Raw genomic sequence first — 14,741 nt, 5'->3', positions numbered from 1 at the left:
ACAGAATCACTGCGGCATTTGCATATTTTCCCACATTCGCTGCATACACATTAGCAACTGTGGCGGCATTAGTGTACATCTCTGAATCAGGCCCTCCATGACATTGCAGGTTCTGCTGAGGATGATCATTGCTGGTGTTTGCTCTGTAGTAGCATGTTCAGCTTTTCAATAAACAAATAAGAAATTGTCAGTTTTGTGTTAAGTACTTTCCACATGGCCTTGATAGCCTTTCTGAATGTCTGAACAAATCTTTCAGTTAATCCATTGGTGGCTGAATGATATCTCTCTTAGGTGAAGTGTTAATGAATACTCTTCAAGAATCTTGTATTATAATATCAATTTAGGAGGTTGGGACACCATCTGTTCTGGAGTAGCTAAGGGTACACACATATACTGTAGATTGTAAGCTTGCGAACAGGGCCTTCCTACCTCTGTGTCTGTCTGTTTTTGTTCTACTACTGTTGTTCTAATTGTAAAGCACAACGGAATATGCTGCGCTATATAAGAAACTGTTAATAAATAAATAATATTTACCTGTAGACTGTTGTACCTGTTTTGTATTTATATATAATGCACTACCTAAACATTTGTTTAGGATTTATGCCTCTCACTTTAATAGATTAGCCCAGCGATATAACTCTCTGAGGTTGCGCACAGGCTGAAGTGGATACATAGCTCTCATCATACGGTTAAACAATCTGCGCGGTTGTTACTAATAAACCAATGAGTCATGTCCCCTAAGCGCTTGTAGTAGGTCTTCACCTAGCAGTCAGTGCTAAGTGATTGACCTGTGTATCTGCTCTGAACTGACCTTGTTCTGCCCAGCTCCACTTGTCTATTGTCCTACTACCATGTCATGTACTGATCCAATCTGCCTTCTGAACTGGCTCTGCACACCTCCATCTGCCGGTTTAATATTACTGTGAACTAACCAAATCTGCCTTCTGTGTCTCCATTACCTGCATGCTATAATGCTGTGTTCTGACAACTTACATGGATCTTTATTACTTTTACATAAGACCCCCGCTTGGTCTAAGGTGACCTCCTGTGCACTGACTATTGTGTATCGTTCAGGACTAAGTGGAAGATCCAGGCAGGGTGATCAGGGCGATTGCCTCCTGAACACACACACCTTCTGTAGATTAGCTTTTTGGGTGGCCTCTCTCTCCTTCAATCCTCATTCTGGTTGATTTCCTTTGGTCTCACCACTGACTCCCATTACAATATCACTGTATGTTGTTTCTCATAAGTCTGTGGCAACCTAGAACTACATACAAGACAGGTGAGATACATTGAAAGAGCCGCTTGCCACATATTGCCATATTCTGAAATGTGACCTTCAGAATTCTACTGAGTAATAATAATAAGAATAATTTTATTTATATAGCGCTCTTTCTCCAACAGGACTCAAGGCGCTTTACAGACATCAAAAACAATACACATGATACAGAGAATTTAAGTAATACAGCAATAGTTAAGCCACACAGACATAAAAGAAAACCTTAAGCACACAGAAAACATAACGCAGGATTGGTGTAGGCATTTTGGGTAATAACTTCCAAGGGTTGTGTATTCCACCCTCACAAGGTACCAAGTGCGGCAGCCATCTTGGGCGCTCAGCGTAGGATTACCCAGGGTGCAATAGTCCACCCCTAGAAGAGATGACACAAAATGGGGGTGATTTCAGAGTCCTACAGTTTAGAGTAGGGTTCCAACAAAACCACAAGGTCCATGTATTTTTCATCCTATCCACAAGTGTACCATATGGGGCAGCCATGTTGGGCGCACTTTGAAGGTTACACTGTGGTAGGTGAGCCATACAAGGTCCAAGTTCAAATATGGGAAAACTGATGCTTATGTAGTAGTATGATGTACCCTGCATGTAGGGCACAATGGCAAGGTGTGTAATCAGTGGAGGTAAACATTACCGGAAAAACACACGGTGGGGTGGAAGCGAGCAATGGGAAAAAAAAAAGTAAATGGGTAACAAATCATAATTGCCTGTGACAAAATCTTTGAGGAGGAAGGACATTTCCAGGACTGTAACAGTACTAATGGAGACATATTTTTAATCTTTACCAACCTTCACAATGTAAGATCAATGATTTGATCTTGCCCTTAATTCCACACTATAATAAAGAAACTGCAGATGTAGCCTTAATTTTGACAATGCCAAGTCCTTCTGACTATTCTGGTATGAAGCTTGGTATGCAGTAGGACTCTAGAGCCACATATTAATATTCACTGACAAACAGACAGTTGATCTCTAGTTTCTGAGATTCTGGGATATAATGAGTTTATGTTTTGGACGACCTTTAACTGCAATATCATATACTTTAGAAAACACTGGATCATTTCTGGTTTATCAGATGACAGGAATTCTACCAATACGGAGTGATACATATCTTCTTGGCCTCTTTGGACATACTGTAAATCAAGAAAAAGCTTTGGTGACGTATACATAACTGCGCACTCTAGGCAGCCTTATGATGCAAATATTAAGTTAAAGGTGTCTCCCCAAACAACCTTTAAAGCATACCAAAATAGTAGTATGAGATATATGCTTCACTAGGCGCCACACTTCAAAACAGCATATGTAGAAATATGAGGTAAATTATGTATACATCCCTTCAACATATGGTGTTGTTCATCATATAGTGCAATCCTCAAGTCCCGTTTAACAGCACATAGGAAAAAAACAGAATAAAATCATGTGCAGTACAGACAATTTAATCACACAATAATAACTATAAAACAAATGATGCAGTAGTAGACCTTGTCCTGCACAAGATTGAGATGATAGAACAATTACCAGAAGGGCTGACAACTGATAACAAAATAGTTCTCAACCAAGTTTTTATAATCACCAGGAGTCCACTTGGGTAGGCAATCTGGGATATCCCTCTAGTGCACATTCGGCAGTCCAAATCCTAACAGGAACTGTAGGGTCTTTTCTCTAGTCATCCAACGTGTTTCAAACCTGTACTTTGGGTCTTTTTCAAGGCAATGTAATAACTTCTTGTCTCCGGGTCAGCTTAAAAACCCCCCTTCACCAATCAAAAACTCCTGCCTCCGGCGGGTACCTCCGGTTGCTCACAGCGGTAGGACTTCCGGAAATAGCCCGATTTCCTGACTACAGAGCCTGATTGGATGTAACTGTGGTCCGGTTACTGGAGGGCGGAGTTTGTTAATTACAGCTGTGTATGTTGAAGGGATGTATACATAATTTACCTCATACATTTACATATGCTGTTTTGAAGTGTGGCACCTAGTGAAGCATATATCTCATACTACTCTTTGGACATTCTCATCATTGTTTTAGAGAAAATCATGTCAGCTTTGCTTTAATGATATATTTTCTTCAAGAACAAGCTCCCAAAAATTAGGATCATCTTTTGTTTTGTTTTACTTTTTATTTATTTAGCAAAAATACAGATGCAATGCATAAGTTCGTATGGACAAATACACTAGAGCTTCAAAGCACAGCATCTAAACTTCAACAATAGCATTAACAGTAAAGGATAAAGTTAAAAGGAAGGTGAGGTGAATTGGGGATTGGTAGAATAGTTTTGGAAGGTAGGTAGGAAGGGAGGATGGGTAAATTGCCACCAAGTAACACAGGAACTTGGAAGGGCTAAGGTGTTTTGCTCATGGGATGTCTTCAGTGTAGAAGGACTTGGGAGCTTCATTGGAGTAAGGGCAGTGTAGTTTACTTGATGGGGCTAATGATTTAGGCTTGTAGGTCATGACAAAGTGCCAGGACCTGAATTCATTTGTATTCCTCATCATGGGCGATGTTCCATATATAGGACTGAAAAGGTTTGTAGTTTATACCTAATAAGAACTTTGGTCAGTACAGATACCATTGGAAATTCTGCACTCCCCATATAAGACTTACGGTAGGTACCCACTAGAACGATATTGTGATGATTTTCCTTATTACAACGACAAATTGTCTACATTGACTAGTGCATATGCACAATTGTGTGCTCCCACGGGACACATGTGACATCTTCTGGACATCTGTACAGCATGGCCAATCAGACAATATCATATGCAGGGCTGTGTAGTGTAATAAAGGATTGAATGAGTTACTGTTCTGTCGTTCATTACATCGTGTAGTGTATACGGCCAATCTCGCGTGGTCCAAGTTGAAAAGAATTTTGCCTGACCATCAGGATGTTTGGCCATCGCTCTAGTGTGCATCCACCCTGAGGGGGATATTTATCAAATCTTGGAGAGAGATAAAGTACCAACCAATCAGCTTCTAACTGCCAATTTTCTAGCACAGCCTGTAAAATTACAGAAGCTGATTGGTTGGTATTTCATCTCTCTCCACCCTATCTCTCTCCAAGATTTAAAAAATATCCCCCTTAAAGCTTCACAATTAATTTGTGATTAATTACAGTTTGCCATTGTGAAGGATGTCATAGTAAATGTGATTGGTAACTCACTGTCTTTAAGCAGAGTATGTGCTAGACTGTCATTATTCCATAAGATGAGGCATCACATGCCAACGTGATAGGTAGAGCTTGTTCATGGTGTATAAGTACCTTGTGAACAGTTTCTTTGGGGGAGATGTACTAAGCAGTGATACAAGTGGAGAAGTGAGCCAGTGGAGAAGCTGCCCATGGCAACCAATCAGCACTGACGTAGCATTTATAATTTGCATACTATAAACATATACAGAGCAGCTGATTGGTTGCCATTGGCAGCTTCTCCACTGGTTCACTTCTCCACTCTTATCACTGCTTAGTACATGTCCCCCTTTGTCTCTTGAAAAACATTTTCACAATTTGTAGACAATTTCCGTGGTGTATCCTTCTATAAACATGCATTCATTAGGTGAAATATGAGGTATAAAAGTGTGATCATTTACACACATTTGCATGTGTGGGGAAGTAGCTCAGTGAAACAGTTTATTATTGCATGCTGTCTGGTGTTTACCTCCTCTGATCATTTGGCCATTGTGGTCAGGTGTACTATATCTTTACATTTAGTGAGGTGTAGTTGTGGTGTAAAGGACAGAGTGTGATTCCTGATTAGTAAAACAAAAACAAACAAACAAACACCGAGCAACATCACCAAACAGGTAATTTCAACTTTAAACTTGTCATTTATTTTGTACTGTCTGGACATGGCTACTAATAACAGATGCACAGACAACATTCTTAAAGCTATGTGTGCAAATGCTAGGAACTTAGGAAACAAAATTCCAGAGCTAATTGCGATAATGACAAGGGATAACCTGAATTTTGTGGCAAAAGTCATGGTGCAATGGGAATCATGACTGGGACATACCTATACCAGGATACAATTTATTTAGGAAGGCTAGAATGGGAAGAATAGGAGGAGAGGTAGCAATGTATGTGAAAAAAAAGCATAAATGCTACTTTAATACAAAATATTGAAGATAAAACTGAGGCCCTTTCGGGTCACCATAGAAACCGGGGAGAAGGACATTATTTGCATTGGGGTGATCTATAGACCACCAGGCCAAGGGCAGGATTTGGACAAGAACCTATTGTTGGACATCACTAAAATGGCTTTAAAGGGAGAAGTCATAATCATGGGAGACTTTAATTTACCTGATGTAAATTGGGAGGGGTTCAGCTACAAGTGGCAAATTTCTACATTCCTTACAGGGAGCATCTCTCAAGCAATTGGTGAGGGAGCCCACTAGCAAAGACTCAATATTAGATTTAATTCTTACAAATGGTAACAGGGTATCAGACATATATGTGGGTGAGCACCTGGGATCCAGTGATCATCAAGCAGTATGGTTTAGTATAAAGACAGGATCGCAGTCAGAGAGCGTGGTAGTAAGGAATCAGAAGCTGCTTCAGGTACCTCGGGCCCTGGTCACGTAAGGCTTTGAAAGTCAGTAAGCCAATTTTGAAATAGATTCTCCAGGGTTGGGATTTCAGCCCAGATGGAGAAAACTTTATTTGCAAAGAAGTTTGCAAACTCCTTGCATGGGAAAGGGTTTAATCAGGTTTCAGGCATGCTGGTTTGCAAAGCATCTCCACTGTACAGAAAAGCTGAGCTGGCCAATTGTTTGCTGCCATGATCTCACTTGACATGATCTCTGTTTTCTTATGGGTGATTGTTATTCTTCAATATGCTTGATTAGTTTTAGCTTATCCTCTACCAGGCTAATCGTCCTCCGTCATCTTTCAAATCTGCGACCCCTTTTCTTTAGCTCACTAACACTGCTATCAAATTAAGGAGCTTGACAGTGTGTTTTGCTGTGTCATATTTGCATAATATCCACTGCAGTCATAACATCCCTATTATAGTAACGAACAAGCGAACAAGGAGATTCACATGTACTCAATGCCAAAAAGAGATCCAGATTTGCTGCAAGAGCCTTGAGAGTCGTACCCTTCTTTGGACGATGCCTGGTCAACTTCAAGGGCAAAGTTCTATTTTGAGTGGTTGTGACTGAGAGCCAAATTGAGTGGTAGTTGGCCCATGTAACTGGATTTATTAGGTCTCAACTGAGCTGAGAAATTTCTGTATTAGATAACTGACATTTAACTCCATTTATTAATCTGTTAATAGCATAATTATTTGGAACAGCAGACATTAGCACCTTCAGTTTTTTAATAGACTACCAATCAATTCCAATAGTCCACTTAATGATGGTCTGCCAATACATATAAATATAATAATATAATTTTTTTTCTCTTTTCATTTTACATGAGCTTAATATTACCAAGAGGAGACACTTTTTTCTCCAGTACAGGTCTTCAACAATGCAGATGTTTACTGTAATGGAATTTCTGCAAATATTTTTAACTTTTCTGTTGAAATGGCAGTTTATGTGTTCATTACCATTTTCAGTGTAATTCCTGCCACGGGTGATCCACATTATTTGTCCGTCTGTTGCTATAATACTCTTCAATTCATGCCCGGATAAAACTCCATTTCTTGAGTGTCACTTGAGTCGTTTTCTGTCACCTTGTATACCTATGCGCTTTATTTCTTGGTGACTGAGCTGTTAATTACTTTATTGTATAGTATTACTGAACTGCATACCATAGTTATCTACTTTTTTTGGCTCCTCTCTGGGAGAAGTCCGGAGAGGAGACACAGCCTGACACTTCGGGGGACCAGAGTATCACGACACTAGGCCCCGTCCCCAAAACATGGAAATGCCTGCGATTCACTGGTCCGCCTTTAGGGGGCGTGGCAAAATTATGCGATTGAGACTTTTAACTCCGCCCCGTCCACCTCACAGCTGTGATTTCAGTGTCTTTTATCTTCACCCTGCCCGCTTCAGTAGGAAGCGGCAGGGTGTGGGCGACATGCGGGTGAGCCACCTACCCTTCCAGGGGTAGCGGGGGGACTACCCCAAAAATCGTGAGTCTTCCCCAACTTCCGGGAAGGTAGGCAAGTATGTTGCATACTCTTTCAATTTATCACATTCTATGACATTTCCTGCATTCTATAAACCAGTAGTGACTGATGTCATTAGAAGTCTACACACATTGAAAACAAGACAATCTCTATTTAAAGGTGTCATACATTCAAGTGCCTTGTTGTTGTAACGTGCACAAACCAATGTTAACACTGGTTTAGATAATAATAATTTTTAATACTTTCACTGAGCGTACTACACACCAGCCTTTTGCTTACTGTATCTGAGAAACCAACTCCAAATTGACAGTTTTCAGATAATGGGGGACATGTACTAAGCAGTGATAAAAGTAGAGAAGTGAGTCAGTGGAGAAGTTGCCCAGGCAACCAATCAGCTGCTCTGTATACTTTTCTAGGATGCAAATTATAAATGTTATGTTAATGCTGATTGGTTTACATGGGCAACTTCTCCACTGGCTCACTTCTCCACTTTTATCACTGCTTAGTACATCTCCCCCAATATTCCATCTCTCTACATAGGCAGAAATACTTTCACCTTTAATTTACTTATTTTATGAAAACAAAAACTCAATTACTATTACTAGCTGTTTGGAGTTTTTGAAACATTTTGACGGTAGACTTAACTGGTGCTAGTAAACTATATAACAAACTCTGGGTTCTAGTCATGAAGCAGTGAAAAGGGTGGAGAAGTGAGCCAGTGGAGAAGTTGCCCATGGCAACCAATCAGCATTGAAGTAACATTTATAATTTGCATATTACACAATTGTACGGAGCAGGTTCACTTTTCCACTCTTCGCTGCTTCATGAATAGACCCCTCTATGGGGGTCATTCCGAGTTGTTCGCTCGTTGACGATTTTCGCAACGGAGCAATTAAGGCAAAAATGCGCATGCGCATGGTACGCAGCGCGCATGCGCTAAGTATTTTAGCACAAAACTTAGTAGATTTGCTCACGTCCGAACGAAGAATTTCCATCGTTGAAGTGATCGGAGTGTGATTGACAGGAAGTAGGTTTTTCTGGGCGGAAACTGACCGTTTTCTGGGAATGTGCGGAAAAACGCAGGCGTGCCAGAATAAAACGCGGCAGTGTCTGGAGAAACGGGGGAGTGGCTGGCCGAACGCAGGGCGTGTTTGTGACGTCAAACCAGGAACGAAACGGGCTGAGCTGATCGCAGTGTAGGAGTAAGTCTCAAGCTACTCAGAAACTGCTGAGAATTTTCTATTCGCAATTCTGCTAATCTTTCGTTTGCAATTCTGCTAAGCTAAGATACACTCCCAGAGGGCGGCGGCCTAGCATGTGCAATGCTGCTAAAATCTGCTAGCGAGCGAACAACTCGGAATGAGGGCCAATGTCTTCACCTTCATAACACCCAGTAGGACTGACACTATCTTTCCGCCACTAACATTATTTGCATTACAATAAAATTCCACTCTTCTTCATGTGACCCAATCTTCTGAAGTGCCCCCAAAAGCCAACACAGTGCCAGTGTTCCCTGACATTTTTAATTGTTGAGGTTGAGAGACAACCCTGTTACATACACTACACTTCAGTAATGGATGATTTGAATTCTCCACCTGTGCTTCAGGCCTGTATAACACATAGCTGAGTCTCATTTCTTATACTGAGTTCCTCTTTATACAATTCAATGCTTACCTCCTGATGATTTATTTATTTATTATTTATTAGCAATTTCTTATATAGCGCAGCATATTCCGTTGCGCTTTACAATTAGAACAACAGTTATAGAACTAAACTGGGCAAAAACAGACAGACATAGAGGTAGGAAGGCCCTGCTCGCAAGCTTACAATCTATAGGGAAATAGGCATTGATACACAAGGATAAATGCTACCTATTGCATAATGGTCCACTAGATTGCTAGGTTCTTAGTGGGTTGTAGGATATGACCACCCAGCAATGTTGGAAGACAAAATATGTGAGATTATGTGGACTGTACAGACAGGATGTAATTAGATAGGGAAGCATTGAAGGTTATATGAGTGGGTCTGGAATTTGATAGGCTTGTCTGAAGAGGTGAGTTTTCAGGGAACGTTTAAAGGTTTGGAGACTAGAGGTGAGTCTTACTGTGCGTGGGAGGGCATTCCACAGAGTGGGGGAAGCCCAAATAAAGTCCTGTAATTTTGAGTGGGAACAAGTAATACATGTGGATGAGAGATGCAGATCTTGTACAGAGTGGAGAGGTCTGGTAGGGAGATATTTTGAGATGATCGAAGAGATGTATGATGGTGCAGTTTGGTTAATAGCCTTGTATGTAAGTAAAAGTATTTTATATTTAACACGGTAGAATACTGGTAACCAATGGAGGGACCGACAGAGCGGATCAGCAGACGAAGAATGTCTAGCAAGAAAGATTAGCCTCGCAGCTGCATTTACAATGGATTGTCGTGGTGAGAGCCTAAGTTTGGGAAGACTATTACAATAATCAATGCAGGAGATGATGAGTGCATGGATTAGAGTTTTTGCTGTGTCTTGTGTAAGATAAAGACGTATTTTGGATATGTTTTTTAGGTGCATGTAACATGATTTAGAGACAGATTGAATGTGTGGAACAAAGGACAGTTTAGAGTCAAGGGTGACACCGAGGCAGCGAGCTTGTGGGGTAGGGTGGATAGTCACATTGTCAACAGTTATGGAGATATCAGGTTGGTAACTACTGGAAAATAATTAATTCTGTTTTGTAAATGTTGAGTTTGAGGTGGCGAGATGACATCCAAGATGAAATGGCAGACAGGCATTCAGTGACACGAACCAATGCAGATGGTGATAAATCTGGGAGGATAGGTAGATTTGAGTATCATCAGTGTACAAATGATACTGAAATCCAAAGGAGCTGATTAGTTTATCAAGAGATGAGGTATAGATTGAGAAAAGCAGAAGACCTAAGACTGAGCCTTGCGGTACTCCAACTAATAGAGGTAGAGAAGAAGAGGTAGAATCAGAGAAGTGAACACTGAAAGAACGATTAGATAGGTAGGATGAGAACCAAGTAAGGGCTGTGTCCTGAAGACCTAGGGATTGTAGTGTTTGTATGAGAAGAGAGTGGTCAACAGTGTTAAAAGCAGCAGAGAGATCTAGAAGAATAAAAAGTGTGTGATGACGACTTTTCGATCTAACAGTGACCAGATCATTCACTACTTTGGTCAGGGCCGTGTCTGTGGAGTGTTGGGCTTGAAAGCCTGACTAAAGTGGGTCCAATAAATTGTGGGAGTTAAGAAAGTGTGTAAAGTGAGTGTAGTCAAGTCTCTCAAGTAGCTTGGAGAGACATGGGATCCGAGAGATTGGACAGTAGTTAGAGAGTGTTTGGGTAAGAACTGTGTTTTTTTCAGAATGGTAGTAATCACTGCATGCTTAAACAGAGAAGGAAAGATACCAGTAGAGAGAGAGAGAGAGAGAGAGAGAGAGAGAGAGATTACAGATTTTAGTTAAATTGAGATTTTTATTCTCATCTACATTTATGATCTTCCTAGTTTTGAATAAACTCTCTGAAAACTTGGGAAAGTGAGGAACAGCAATTGCTGAACAGCTTTTGAGCATGTGCACATAATACAAGATGACAGTTGTGCACATGATATAAATAAATTCCTTAGAACAGTGATTTTCAACCTTTTTCGACTCATGGCACACCTAACAAGACTGTAAAATTACCAAGGTACGCTATCCGTCTCCCACAGGGGGGTGTAGGGAACACATGCATTGGCCCCCACAGTTATCAAACACCTTGGATCCCACAGTTATCAAAAACATTGGCCCTCACGCTATAAAACACATTGGCCCCCACGGTATAAAACACATTGGCCCCCAGAGTTATAAATCAAACACACTGGCCCCCATTGTAATTCCACACTGCCCCCCCACATTAACTCCACACTGCTCCCCCCCTAGTAATTCCACACTGTCTCCTCCCCTGTAATTGTACACACTGCACTCACAATAATGCCAACCTGCAGTCCTGTTTATTCCGGGCAGGATGAGCAGACCGCAGAGCAGTCCGCAGGCAGCAGCTCACACTAGCAGGCGGGCGGGAATGTGACGTGGCGTGCATGACCAATGTGTCACAGCACGTCACCTAAGGTCACGGAACGGGCAGTGAAAGAGCTGAATACACTGGCTGAGCCCAACGGCAGATGGACCCAAGTATCTCTGACAGGAGGAGGGCGGCAGTGGAGCGCTGTCGGCGAGCGCTGGAACACTACGTAGGACATATCCGGTGGGCAGCGGGCTGCGGCACACCTGACAACCGCTGGCGGCACACTAGTGTGCCGCGGCACAGTGGTTGAAAAACGCTGCCTTAGAATATACTCATGGGCCAATTGTTTTTTTCGTGCCCGCCGCTAGATGGCGCCGTTCTGCCGTTCAGGTGCCCAGCATTCATGGAGGACACATTTTTTGACACAGCCTCCTGCGATGCGAGAAAAAATGTGTGTAAACTCGCCACTTTGGGCATCCAAAAAAGAGTTTAGACGGGTTTAGCTGTTTTAGGTGACTAAACCCTGTCTGTTTGGGCATAACATGCGCGATATGCATGTGCGCCCAAACAACAATTGAATAGTGACAATTGTTTGGGCATCTAAACAGTCCCGTTAAGACAGGATTTTCAGACTCCCAAAACAGTTGAATCGGCCCTGTAGGGTCTGATTCGTACTGCACGCAAGTCTGTTTTTTAGGTGGATCTTGCATATCGTAGCACTGCACATGATCTGTAGCCAAGCATACACAACTCCAAGCAAATATGGCTGATTCAGAGTTGTACACATTTGAGTTACATCTCCACTTGCAGCTGAGTGGACATAACCGGGCAGCAACTAGCTATTCGCATCGCTATCGCTGTGGGGGGTACACACGGAGAGATCAGTGCTTAACTGCTAAGCAATCTAGTCAGATTGCTTAGAATTTAAGCACTGATCTCTCCGTGTGTACCCCCCTTAAGGGCATGTCATGTACATGTCCTGTAGGCGGAATTACAGGCTATTCAGAGGTGAGTGGGTGTAGAGATCCATCTGATTACAGACAGATCTCATGCACAACAGACAGAGCTCACTCATGCAAATGTGCGCATATAGGCCCTCATTCCGAGTTGTTCGCTCGCAAGCGGATTTTAGCAGATTTGCTCATGCTAAGCTGCCGCCTACTGGGAGTGAATCTTAGCATCTTAAAATTGCGAACGATATATTCGCAATATTGCGATTACACACCTCGTAGCAGTTTCTGAGTAGCTCCAGACTTACTCGGCTTCTGCGATCATTTCACTGCTTGTCGTTCCTGGTTTGACGTCACAAACACACCCAGCGTTCGCCCAGACACTCCCCCGTTTCTCCGGCCACTCCTGCGTTTTTTCCGGAAACGGTAGCGTTTTTTCCCACACGCCCATAAAACGGCCTGTTTCCGCCCAGTAACACCCATTTCCTGTCAATCACATTACGATCGCCATGAAAATGCCGTGAGTAAAATTCCGAAGTGCATAGCAAATTTACTTGGCGCAGTCGCAGTGCGGACATTGCGCATGCGCATTAAGCGGAAAATCGCTGCGATGCGAAGATTTTTACCGAGCGAACAACTCGGAATGAAGGCCATAGTGATGATGGCACTTGTACAAGCGGATGTTAGAAGCGGTGCAACTTCATAGATGCAGCTAACTCCGAATACAGACGGAGATCCACATTTATTCAGTGCACACGCACGCAATGTGGCCCACTTACGTGCAGCTCTAAAACAGGTCCATATGTATACTAATGTCTAGGCTACATGTACAACATATCCATTTTGACTGCACAAGTATGATGAAAAACAAGTACTGAATTAAGGGAAACAGTAAGATAATATGAGTTTGGAGCTACCAAGAACTTCATACTCAGGGCCTACTCGTCATCACTAATGGGAATGTTACATATGCTGCATGATACTATAGTTTGTTTTGTAATGGGCCAAGTCATTATTAGGGGCCCGATGGGGCTGTCTAGTATTCAGCAAATATTCAGTTTTTGGAGATGCTTGCATGAACCGACACCATCTTCAGCGCTAACACTTCTCCGAGTAATGGACATTTACAGGGCCAGAGCACTGACTAGTACTAGCAGGAAGTTACTACAGAGATAGAAGTTCAGTTGTTTGACAGCACATATACCTCCTACTTGGGAATAATGTAATTACTATAGATGCACGGAATACATACAATATCCTTGCAGTTGGGATGCTGGAGGTCACATGACTGACCGACACTGAATATGCCGACATCGAAGGAGGTAAGTACTTTAACCCTTCGGGCGTTGCGGCTAACTCCTCTGGGAGGGTCAGCTATGGCTAACCCGTGGGGGAAGGGGGGTCTCGGGGCTAGGGCTAACTCACCCCAGTGCCTAACATTAACCCCCCAAGTGCCTAAGCCCCCCCCCTCTCCGAGGCCCTAAACCTACGGCTGAATCCCGATACCTTTGGCATCCTGCTTGTCAGTGATTCGGCACGTGTCTCGTTAGTGGTGTCGGGATTCCGGCGTCTGTCACATGACCGCCGGCATCCCGACAGCCGGGATGCTGAATGCATCCCAGATGCGCCAACTATCAAGTTGGTCCAATAGCTTCTCTGCCCCGGTAATGTGGAGCTTAAACTACGTGTTCAACAGATTTTCATTTTGCAGGATCAACCAAAACAATTCAAATTACGGACACGTCGTTAAATATTAATTCATAAGGACTATGACACTTGGGGCCTGGGGCTGTGTAATACCATAAAATTAAAATGCTAATGCTGCAGGAGGCATCCATAGGTTATAGACGCCTCCTGCATGCATCTGCCATCCTAGTGCTGCATCCGAAGCCGCAGCATCGGATCACCATCGTGACCATCATGTCGCAGCCCTCACCAGTCTGTGTTAGTCGAAGCTTACTCAGACTGGCCAATGGAACTGGCCTGCCGGGACCAGTAAGTTTGCGTCTGGAAACGCAGACCCTGTACACGGCATGTTAATCATGCTACAGCTAAAGGTGCAGCCACACATAGCGGCCAAGCCGCTTGGCCGGAAGGAGGGTGCACATGGGCGCCTATGCAGGCGCCCACACATCTGCAGCAGTCCCGCCGCCGGCGGCTCCGAAGGCAGCATGCTGCGGTTGGGCCGGATGGCAGGGTGACGGGATTTCAATGTGAACACATACATTGAAATCCTGTGTGTCACTGGCCAGAACCTGTTCTGCGGCATCCCTGGTTCACATTATGGGCCTAATTCAGGTTGGATCACAAATCGCGATCCAACCGGAATATTTACAAACGTACTGCGGGCGCATGCACCCGTCCTGCGCATGCAGCCGCACTTTCTGTGGGGGGGGGGGGCGCAGAAAATGCGATTGCCTCT

The 14,741-nt window shown here is 43.0% G+C and overlaps 1 protein-coding gene across 1 annotated transcript in view; it reads right to left on the bottom strand.

Annotated features, from left to right (window-relative positions):
* CABP7 (calcium binding protein 7) overlaps positions 1-14,741 on the bottom strand; it is a 193,144-nt gene that overhangs the window by 7,054 nt on the left and 171,349 nt on the right. The gene's annotated exons all lie outside the window — the stretch shown is intronic.

Source organism: Pseudophryne corroboree, chromosome 1 (assembly GCF_028390025.1).
Source record: "Pseudophryne corroboree isolate aPseCor3 chromosome 1, aPseCor3.hap2, whole genome shotgun sequence".
Lineage (NCBI taxonomy): Eukaryota > Metazoa > Chordata > Amphibia > Anura > Myobatrachidae > Pseudophryne > Pseudophryne corroboree.
The sequence above is the reverse complement of the archived record's forward strand: the minus strand, read 5'-3'. Positions and strand labels throughout refer to the sequence as shown.